The following is an 11,103-nucleotide window of genomic DNA, read 5'->3' as shown; positions in this document are numbered from 1 at the left end:
CTTTGCTTTGCGAGCGGGCTGGCTGCTCTCCTCTCCAGACTGTCTTCTCAGTAGCCGCCCTTGTAGCTGAGGGCAGTAGCTGTAGATGTCAGGAGGCGCCTCCATTCCCCAGGGCTTGGGAAAATACCCCACACTTGACCTTGACCCCCGGGTGGAGAGGAATGTTGAGGCTGGAGCTTGAGTGGGATCTGCTATCCTGGCAGGCAGCCTTCCTGTGCCTCTTGATGAGTGATGGGGAGGGGCCATGGGTGTCAGGGACTCTCTCAGCACAGGGGGAAAGACAGGGGCAAAATCCCATCCTTGGGGCTGGCCCCCAAGACCGCCCCCTCCTTCTTGCAACAATTGGTTGTGCAGTGTTCTCAAAGTTTGTCCCCGGATGGTATCCGGCCAACCTCTCTCCAGGGAGGCTGGGTGAGGTGCCCAGAGTTGACAGAGAGGGCACTGGGGGTGGATGACTGCCAAGTCTCTCTCTTCTCATCTGAAAATGGCAAGTAGGGCCAGATTAGGAGTTTCCAAGCTGTGTTCTGATAAACTCTGCGATTCCTCCAAGATGTTTCAGCGGCTACAAGGCAAGTGGATATGGGCGTGTGTGTGTGTGGCAGGGAGTAGGAGGAAGGCCCCTTCTCAGCTACAGCAGCTCCCCAGTTTGCTGCCTCCATCCTTGAGCTGGCCCACGAGCTGGCATTCTGGTCCCTGCATCCCTTCACCTTCTTGCCCTACCATCTGACTTGCCCGGCGTCACCACAGCGACCTTCTGCAATTTCCTCCGACGTAAGTGCTTTCCAACCTCAGGGATTTTTCTCATAGTATCCCCTGCCTAGACCTCTCTTCTCCCTGTCTCTTTGCTTGTTTCCTATGCACCTGCCAGATCTCAGCTCATGTGTCACTTCTCTGGGGATACCTTCCCCAACACCAGCCCCCAAGTCCATATGAGGCCACCTAGCCACATGCAACTTTTTTACAGTTCTACTTCAACTGTAACTCATTATCGATCTACTTACCTCCTTATTGGCTTAATGTCTGCCTCCCCCTGCTAGGCCATAAGCTCGCGAGGGCAGGAATCATGTCCGTACTGCCACTGCTGTATCCTCTGGCACAGTGCCTGGCATACAGCAGGCATCCAATAAATATTGTTGAATGCTGAAACACTGCACAAAGATTTTTTTTTTGCTAATTTTTTAAAAAGTTTGAAAACCATGACCTAGAGGCCTCCTTGAGCCCCGTTGAGTTCTGCACTCACATGTTTAAAACTTAGATGCAGTTACTTTCACCACCAAAATATTTCTGGCCCTCCCCATCAAACCCTTACCTGGACTTCTCCTAACTTCCAGGGTGCTCAGAGGGAGGACTGTGGACAGGAATGGGAAGAAAAATAAAGGAATCCTAATAAGGACAGGGTAACAGCCCCTCCTTCACCACTGGAGAACCAGGTGGGAGTGGGGAGGGCAGCCATATGATTGATGGAGGAAGAGGGCAGGACCCAGTATTGAATCCCAGGGGTTTTGCTCGTCCCAGGACACACTTGTCCCATGTCCATCAAGCTGCCCGGTGGGGGAAGGGTGTGCAGCCGCTTAGGACACAGTGACCATGGCTCTCAGGCCAGCTGTTTCCTTGCCTGGGAATTGGTGGCTGACCCTGAGCTGTCCCCGGTCTGTTCCAAGCAGCCTGGGAGACTTCCAAGCATGTCTCTTGCAGGCCAGATGTGTGTCCATTGGCTGTGAATTGTTGCATGGAGAACAGGTGGGTGGTAATGACTCTAGCAGAAGCCGAGTGTGACTGGAAGCTGAGGAGACAATTCTATCGAGCTGTCAAGACCAGAAACAGTGTTCGCTTTTACAGGGGAAGAGGGAGATGGAATTCAGGGCTGGAGCAAGAGCCTTGGCCCCTATGGCAGATTCTGGTGTATCCTGGAAATTCCCACACCCCACCCCACTCATCTCCCTCCACTCTAAATTGACATGCCATGTGTAGTGAACATCTGTTGTGTGCCCACCACCCCTTCCCCTTTCTCCGAGGAACACTCGTACACCCCAGGTACACTCATCAAACTCTCTCTTGGGGAATTCGAATCTGGAGCGGGGCCACTACTGACCACAGAAAACAGTTGGCTTGGAATCATCCAAGCCAGCCAGCAAATGGGTTCCTATGACCCAGACTCCCAGAGCTGCCCTGGTTCCCTGGCTTCCCAGGCCTAGCTAATTGAACACCTCCTTCAATCTCCTTCACTTCTTTTATGGAACAGATGCAGGGTACTTTCTTTCTCCCCACTTAAGTTTGCCTGAGTCAACTTCTAGAACCTGAAGCCAAGGCCGATGTGTATCTCATGCACTTGGACCAGGCCTTCTTTCCCAGAAAATGCTCACCTTCTGGTTCCACCTGCAGACTCCTTTGCACTTTCCACACCTCGTGGAAATGCTCATAGCCCTTTTTCTTCTATCCAGGCCTACTCTCATGATTTATATTTCAGAGTGAATGAAAATACTGTTTTCACTCTTCCAGGGGTAGATGCATTTTCAGCTCTATATCTAAATGTTGCCTTTTGTTTCAGGAATTAGAAGTATTCTTGAAGAGGCAGAAGAGATATTTTGGGGGGCAGAGTGGGCCTTCCCCCAAACACCTCGAAATGAGCCCTGACCACTTCTCCCCAGCACTCATCACTTGGATGCCTTGGGATTTGCCTTGTCCCAGCCCTGGTCTGTTCAGTAGCTGATTCTATCTGCCCTCCACACATTATCCCCTGATAGTCGTTAGGTTTTGTCCCCACTGCAGTTACCTGCTTCAAGCTGTTAGATCTTCAGTCAACGAAACTGCACACCTAAAGCACACAAGACCCCAGACCATCTGTATCTGGAATACAAATGTCCTTAGTTGTTGATGCTTGCAGTCTTATTGAGCAAATAGACCCTACTCACCCTTGTCTCCTCTATGAGCCGAGTGCTATTGGAAAGCTGAGCCAGTTGGAAAGCAGGATCACAAAGGACAGAGGCCTGTGGAGAGGAGGGGCCTAGCCTCTAATCCATCTAGCCTCTCTCTCTCTTGCTTTGTGTATAAATTAGGGTTCTTTGGCTGCAAGCAACAACAACAAGGACTCTGACTAATTTGTACATAAACAAAGAGTGGGGTTACCAGTGAGATTTTAGGAGCAAACAAAATGAAATAAGAATTAAACAGGTAGATATCAAGAAGGTCAGGGGGCGCCCGGGTGCTCACTTGGTTAAGCATCCGACTCTTGATTTCGACTCATGTCATGAGATTGAGCCCCGTGTTGGGCTCTGCTCTGGGCATAGAGCCTGCTTAAGATTCTCCCTCTGCCCTTCCCTGTTCATGCTCGCTTGTGCTCTCTCTCTTTCTCTGTCTCTCAGAGAAAGAAAGAAAAGAAAAGAAAAGAAAAGAAAAGAGAAGAGAAGAGAAGAGAAGAGAAGAGAAGAGAAGAGAAGAGAAGAAAAGAAAAGAAAAGAAAAGAAAAGAAAAGAAAAGAAAAGAAAAGAAAAGAAAAGAAGGAGGAGAAGGAGGTCAGGAATCTAGGCAGCAATAAGGGTCTCAGCCCCAAGAACTCCTTGGAGTGTTTTTTTTTTGTTTGTTTTGTTTTTTGTTTTTTGGTTTTTTTTGTTTTGTTTTTTTTTTTGTTTTGTTTTGTTTTTTTGGAAGCTGCCACAGTTATAAATGTGTGTCTCTGCTTCCGGATCAAATCATGGAAGAGAATCTGATTGGCTACTTTGGATCATGTGCCCTGTGGCAGGTATTGCAATTGGCTGCCCCATTAGAATGATCTAGAAAATGGAAGGAAATTCCGTAAAGAAAAAGGAATCCTATTCCCAGAATAGGAGAGAGCAGGGATGCTTGGCAGACACGTTGATAAAGCCCACCTTCCTCACAGGCTAGTGACTGCCTGCCTGCCGGGTCCACCTTTGACTTGGGCTGTTCCCATGGCAACCGCAGGCTGAGGGAAAGGCTATACCAATGAAAATCATTGCATACAGAGCTCGCTCAATCTCATGTTGCAGGTGGATAAACTGAGGTCCCAAGACAAGAGGTGACTTGTCCCTGGTCACAGCCCCAGTTCAGGTCACAGCTTCAGTCAGTGCTGAACAAGGAGCATACAGATCAGACCGGTCAGATGGGCTTCTACTTCTGGTAGATTTCTGCCATCCTGCCCTGGCCCCACCTGACACTGGGAGGCAGAGTTGGCTCCTGCACACCAGCGCCGTGCCTAGGGTCCAAGCAGAAATGCCAGGATTGAGTTCCCGGACCCTAGGCCCCTGAAGGAGTGACCAACCCACCTGGGGCTCTGTCAGCTCCTGGTTCTAGTGGGGCTTTGTGAGCTGGCTGCGGAGCTCCCAAAGTGTCCCTTCCTCCAGGACCTCTGGACAGTTCAGTGAAGAGAATGCCAGGCTCAGCCCTCCATCTCAGCCCTACCCCTCCCCTGCCCAGCCTGGCCAGGTCCCTGCAGACCCAGACAAGCCCTGTCCCTCTTGGTGTTTACAGTCTGTGAATACTTGTGGCCATTTCTGCCGCCCCGGCGGGGTTGGGACGACTCATCCATTCTGTCTGCCCTTATTAAGCCAGTTGGCCATGCAGACTTTGCCTCTGTTCAGTTTCTCTCCTCAGGATCTGTGGCTACAGCTGATGACCCCCCTGGGGCCTTTACCCTCCGCAGGGTTGGCAGGGTGCCTCTGTAACCCCTTGGCTCTCTCTCCCCCTATGCCACCGACCCTTGGCATCTTTCTAATCCCCTTTCCCCCAGGAGGCCTCATTCCGGCCTCAGCTGATTTGCCCTGACCTCCCAAGTCCCTTCTCCTGGAAGTCCCAGCCTCCAGTTTGTGAATTCAGGGTGTGGAGAGGGGACGGGCTTTGTTCCCACCCCGCTCGGTCCTCTCCCGTCCAGCTGGCATGGGGAGGGCCTTCCCTTTGCTGGCTTTCACATGCTGAGCTGTTTCCTCCTGCTTCCAGCTCATTAGTGCAGGTACAACAGGAGCCAGACCGGTCTCCCACCCAACACTGAGCTCACAGCCTGCTAGGGGCCCCTTCCCGCACCCCTGCCCCAGCGCCCTCTGTTTCTCACCCAGTATAGAGCGTTTGGCACGCAGCATGCAGCCCTCCTCCCCTCGCCGACCCCGCCGGTCCTCTCTCTCTCTCTCTCACTTTCCCTGGCCTGGCTCTCTTTCCAGGGTCTGGAAACGGGGAGGCCATTCTGCTCAGGGATCCCACCGATCTAACCCAACCTTCCTGAGCTAACACCCAGCCAGCATGAAAGTCCCCAGATGGGTTTTGTTGGGGCGATCTGAGAAGTCATGAGCGCTAAGGGCTAGACAAGACCACCTCAAGCCACGAATCCCTTCCCCATCTTCTGAAAAAACAACATTAAAACCATTCCAGATTGACAAGAATTTAACCAGCCTTTAAGGACATCTGCCTTTCTTTTGCCTTTAACAGAAGGAACGTCACATGAACCTCTTTCAGCGTGTAAAGCTCTTGTTGTCCCTTCTTCACATGTACTCACCTGCAAATCCTGTGTGGAACTGAAATCTGTTCCACTGCAGTATTCTGTCGTCTTCCCTCCACACTGTCGTCAGCAAGCATGAAGAATATGTCCTCACCGTTTCTCTACATTAAACAAACATCCTCATACATATGAAGACCTGATAGAATCTTCCTTTGCCTCCTTTTTCTCTGAGCTGAGGGGTTCAAACCTTACTTCTGGGGCATATACGTTGACGATCCCAGTCACTTCTAAATGACTGGCCCCCTTGATTTGCCTAGTTACCCGACCTCTTCGGGACCACAGTCCTAGGTGAGCATTGTAATATATTCGTGAGTTGTGAAATCAGTGTAGTGAGTCACAAACAGCACTCCAAAAGAAAAAAAAATGAGAACACATCGCATGTAGCAAGGGTAATTTGCTCGTTAAGGATATGGGCCCATGTGTGGTGAACCATGCTGCAAGATGTAATTCTTATCATGAGCTGTGGTTACAGAGTTTGAAAGCCACTGGTCCCGGCTGACCTGTGCTTCTGGTACCATTTGGTGCGGAAGTAGGGAGGCCACGATCATCTGAGAAACTGCCAGGCTCTAGGACCCCCTGGGGTCAGGGCATGTGGAAGGAGAGACCAGAGAAGGCAAAACCTGGAACCCTCTGTCTATTGGAATCTGTGGTTGTTGGGGGAATTGGAGGTGAGGTGGATGGGTGGAGATTAGGTGACTGCTGAGGTCCCTTTTGATTCTGAGATTCTGCTGAGACCCCACCTTTACACTGCACACCTTGATGCTTTTCCTTTACTCCTCTCGAGTGCTGGGACAGTAACCCAGGCCCCTTGGTTCTGATTCCTCGTGGCATGAGCTACGGCATTAGGAAAAGTAGTTCTGGTTACTTATCTCATGCAATGCCCCGGTGGCTGGGAAAGCAGCAATCCAGATATCGGTAATGTCATCTATCCAATGAGACAGCAACCACACACTGTTGCTGTCTCCTCCTTCCTTCTCACTTCTCCAGCTGTGGTTCTTGTCTAGAGAAAAGAAAGACCGCTGGGTTTGATTCCATGAGGCAGGCTCAGAAGCATGCGCTTAGCTCGTCTTTCTCCAGCTCTGTTACCCACCTGGGTGGGCATATTCCCTGGAACTTTGGGCAGTCTTCCTTGTACCTCAGAATGAACAGACTTCAAGCTCTGTGAGGGGCCCTGGCACATGGAAGATTTTCTGGATGAATGAATTGCCTTTTGAGGGTCTGCTTTGGTGACCAGGAAGCACCGTAGCTTGTCAGGTCCACTAAGGAGCTGAGAAGGATTCTTTCCCTTTTGCATTGGAATCAGAGTTCATGCTGGAGCAAAGCCAGCAGCGACAGTCATGACCATGGCTGCTCGGGCCATCCAGCAGCTTCGCACAGCCTTCCAAGTCCTTGAAAAATAGACTCTTCCAACTTCTAGATGTTGGTTTTTATTTCTATACCATGGAAGCTATTACTGGCAGGTGACAAAGATTGGGCACCAAACAAACAAACAAAGCTCCAATTAATAAAGCTGCATTAAATTCTTCTCAAATCCACTCACACGGTGGGTCCCGCTCCCTTTTGCCCCTCAGGAGATGTGCATTTACATTTGTGTTTCGTCTCCTCCTCTTCTTCGTATCTCAGGACCCCTCCCCACGGTGACCGTGAACTTCATCTTGCCTTCTCTCCTTCCCATGTCCTAATTCTGGGGGGATGGTGGACAAGTGTGACTTTAAAATGAGCACTAATCTTCTCGTGCCATCTCTCTGGCTCTTCAGTCTATTTTCCCCTGTTCTCCCAGGACTACTCGATTCTTTGCATTGACTTTGGTGCAACATGCTGTTGTACAGGCTGCTACCCCCTGAGCTAGCTCACAGCTCTAAGGAGCCCTCAGTGGCTGTAGGACTCCTAGGGTTTCAGGAGGCAGAGCCACTCTGCTTTCCCAAAGGGCAGCTCTCAATGTCAGAGACGAAGACCTCAAGGCCAAGAGTGGAGAGGAGGCCTTGGACGAAGAGAGGTAATCAAATCTTCGGAAGACCCTGGCCCTTCACAGACTCAGATACTCCTTGGAGGTCTTCCTCCCACATCGAAATCCTTTCTAGGATGCCCATCCGGCCTCTCTGTGAACACCTTCACTGTCACAGAGCTCATTACTCAGTAATGGGATCTGTCCTGCTGTTGGACAACTCCAAAAGTTGCATCTACTGTCAGTGGCAATCTGTTTTTCCTCATTTCTGATCCTGGATCTGGAACAACACTGTGAACTCTGCTGTGGCAGAGACAATACTATTAACATTCTATGTGTCGTCTCAATAACTTTGGTCAGAGTTGTCATTTTTCAATCTTCTCTTTCCTTGGATTCTGTGTCACTTCCTTCTCCCACTTTGGATATTCTTTTTTAATTTCTTTTATAGGATTATTCTCCTTCCCTCAACCTTGAAGTACTAAATGCTTAACTCTTAAAAAAAATTATTGAGGCATATTTGTATGTAATATAATTCACCATCTTCAACTGTAGAATTCAATTATTTTTTAGCAAATTTACCAAGTTGTACAACCACCACCTACACTCAGTTTTAGAACATTTGTATCACCCCAGTAAGATCACTTGTGCCCATTTCTTGTTAACTCCCCTCCCCCTTCTCCCATCCCTGTCCCTGGGATCTACTTTGTCTCCACAGCATTGCCCTTTTCTGATATTTCATATAGACGGAAGCATACGATATATGGTTCTGGGACTGGCTTCTTTGACTGAGCATAATGTTGTTGAGGTCCATCCATGTGGTAGCAGGTACTGGTAGCTCACTCCTTTTTACTGATGAATGGTATTTCATTGTATAGATATACCAGATTTTACCAGTTGATGGGCATTTAGCCAATAGCTAAGCTTTGGTTTTTATGTATAATGTTGCTAAGTCCACATTGTTTGTGTGCAAGTCTTCATGTGGATATATCAAACTCTGAACTCTTCCCACTCCTAACCCACAGCCTTTTCCTCCAGTTAGATTACATTCTCCAGCCTCTTTTGTTGCCAGGTATGATCATGTGACTGTTCTCCTCAATGGAATGTGGACAGAATGGTGCTTGCTTCTTCCAGACATTGCCCTTAAAAACCCTGTGCGTCCTCCACCTTTTCTCCCCCTCTCTCCCTCTATTTATTGGCTGAATTAGGAGGAGGAAGAATCTCTATATTGGAGTTCCATGAGGGAAGGATCCTAGGGGGCCCTGCATGACCCTGTGAATTGGAATCCTACTTGACATGAGCAAAAATTAACTTACTCTTTTGAGGTTCTTTGTTACTGAAGTTAACCTGTTATGACTAATGCAAACACAGAACAACTGTGTTATTCTCTTACCCGATAATCTTGCAAACAGTTGAAAATTGCTAGACTCTTCTCCAGTATCTCAAGTACTCCTCCTAGGTTGTATTTATCTTCATTCAGGTCACCTTCTCCTGGGCATGCTTCGGAGTTGTAACAAGCCATCTAAAACATGGCAGCAGGGGCGCCTGGGTGGCGCAGTCGGTTAAGCGTCCGACTTCAGCCAGGTCACGATCTCGCGGTCCGTGAGTTCGAGCCCCGCGTTGGGCTCTGGGCTGATGGCTCAGAGCCTGGAGCCTGTTTCCGATTCTGTGTCTCCCTCTCTCTCTGCCCCTCCCCCGTTCATGCTCTGTCTCTCTCTGTCCCAAAAATAAAAATAAAAACGTTGAAAAAAAAATTTTAAAACATGGCAGCAGCATTAAGCACAAAACTGCCATTCTAATCTTTGTAGCTTGGAGTATATTGTTGCCCTTCCTGTTCTAAGCCCTGGATTCTGTCCAAGATGGCACTCGACTGTTTAGAAGTTTGCGTTGTTAGTTTATTTCAAACCGGTAGTTAACCGAGATCTCCCTTTTGGACAGTCTCTGTACCTCCCCTCAACACCCTGCCCAAATAAAGTCCTTTCACATGAATTTCTATCAAAGTAAGTATCGTTCATCCTTTAATCGTTACTTATTTTGGACCAAGATGTAAGACTTTTCCACTTATCTCTCTTAAATCTTGATCTATCTAGATCAGTTTATATCTTGCTTCTATCATCCAGTTTTTATCATTTATTCCTCCAGTTCTATGTCATGTGAAAAGTTCATAAAAATGCTTTTTCTGACTTCATCCAAATTACAAGAAGTCTTGTGAAGGTGCCAGCCCTGGCTCATATGCTACTATAGACCTCAATGATCTCCACCTATTCTTCAATGTGAGGAATGGTGGTTTCAACATCTACACATAATTCTAACTGCATTACTGTAGGCTCCACATTTCCCCAGCCTATCCACATTGAATATCATTTGAATATCATTTGACTACCATTCAAAAATCTGGCAAAAACTTTTCTGATCAGTAACTCCATTGAAAAAGGAAATGGGGTAGACTCTGGCGTGGTTTAATTTTTGCAAACTTGACGCTGGTATTCATTGCTGTGCCTACTCCTCACTATCCTTTCCTCCTGCTCCAGGCTGAAACTTGTCCTACTTTCCAGACCCTGCTCAAATGGCATCGTCAGTAGGATCTTCCCTGACCAAAGTTGCCCCACACTCCCAGCTGGGAGCACTCTGTCCTTATATTCAGTGATATTATATTGAGCTTATCTCCATCATAGCCTTTACCGTGATAGATGTTGCTGCCTTTCCTACCACGACGGATGCTCCTTGAGGATAGGGACTAAGCCTTATTCTTCTTGGCAATCCTGATGCCTGACAAAGGGATGATTAATAAATGATGGCTGAAAGGCACCAGGCACTCCCCAGTCCTCTGTTTGACGTCAGTGCATATGGCTTATCTATGTATGGGGCAAAGCTAAGCTGGAGGGTGCAGAGTGGGACTTGGAGATTCACGTTATGGTATGAGGCATGACATAACTTCAACAATATGAATTTATGGGATTGGAGAGGAATCTGAGACCAAGCAAGAATGAGACTGGGGGACAGGAGACTGACTGTGGAGGAGGGGGGAGCTGAGTCTCCAGGAAAATCTGGGTCCAAAGAGAGTGGGAGAATTCAGGACAGTACTTGGTGAAAGGGTTGGAAAGAGTTGGTGGGTCATAGCAGTAGGAGGCTGGGGACAGGCCAAACCTGCCAAATTGGCAACTCCACAATTTCTATAAAAGTGGAGCTGTGTGGGGGAACAGACTGATTGGAAGTAGGGCTTGGGGATTGCTTTTAAGCACGGCAGACTCACTGGCTTTATGTCAATTGATGTTTGTTTGGGGTGGCTTTCTGTGGGTTGACAGGTTATGAGTTATGAGTATGCTGCTTCCTCCCCATACAAATGACCCCCTGCTATTGACCAAAGGACATCAGTTTCAGAATTCCAGATAAATGGTCTGCCCCTCCAGGGTGATGGCTTGGATGTGGGGAACAGGTTCATCTCTCTGAGAAAAGGAGCAGACTAGAGTTAAGCCCCCCATGAACTGACCCCCGCCTACCCCTCATCTCTCCTTCCATGACCTCTGTTCCTGTCTAAATTCCAGCCACATGAGCTTATTGAAATTCCCCCAATAGCCCAGACTTCATCTAACATCCTGCCTTTGCATAGGCAGTACCTGTGCTTGGCACATTCCCCTCCCCTACATGGTAAACTCTC

This window comes from Herpailurus yagouaroundi, unplaced genomic scaffold (assembly GCF_014898765.1).
Source record: "Herpailurus yagouaroundi ecotype Mexico unplaced genomic scaffold, PumYag 141, whole genome shotgun sequence".
Classification (NCBI taxonomy): domain Eukaryota; kingdom Metazoa; phylum Chordata; class Mammalia; order Carnivora; family Felidae; genus Herpailurus; species Herpailurus yagouaroundi.
This window is presented reverse-complemented; position numbering follows the sequence as displayed.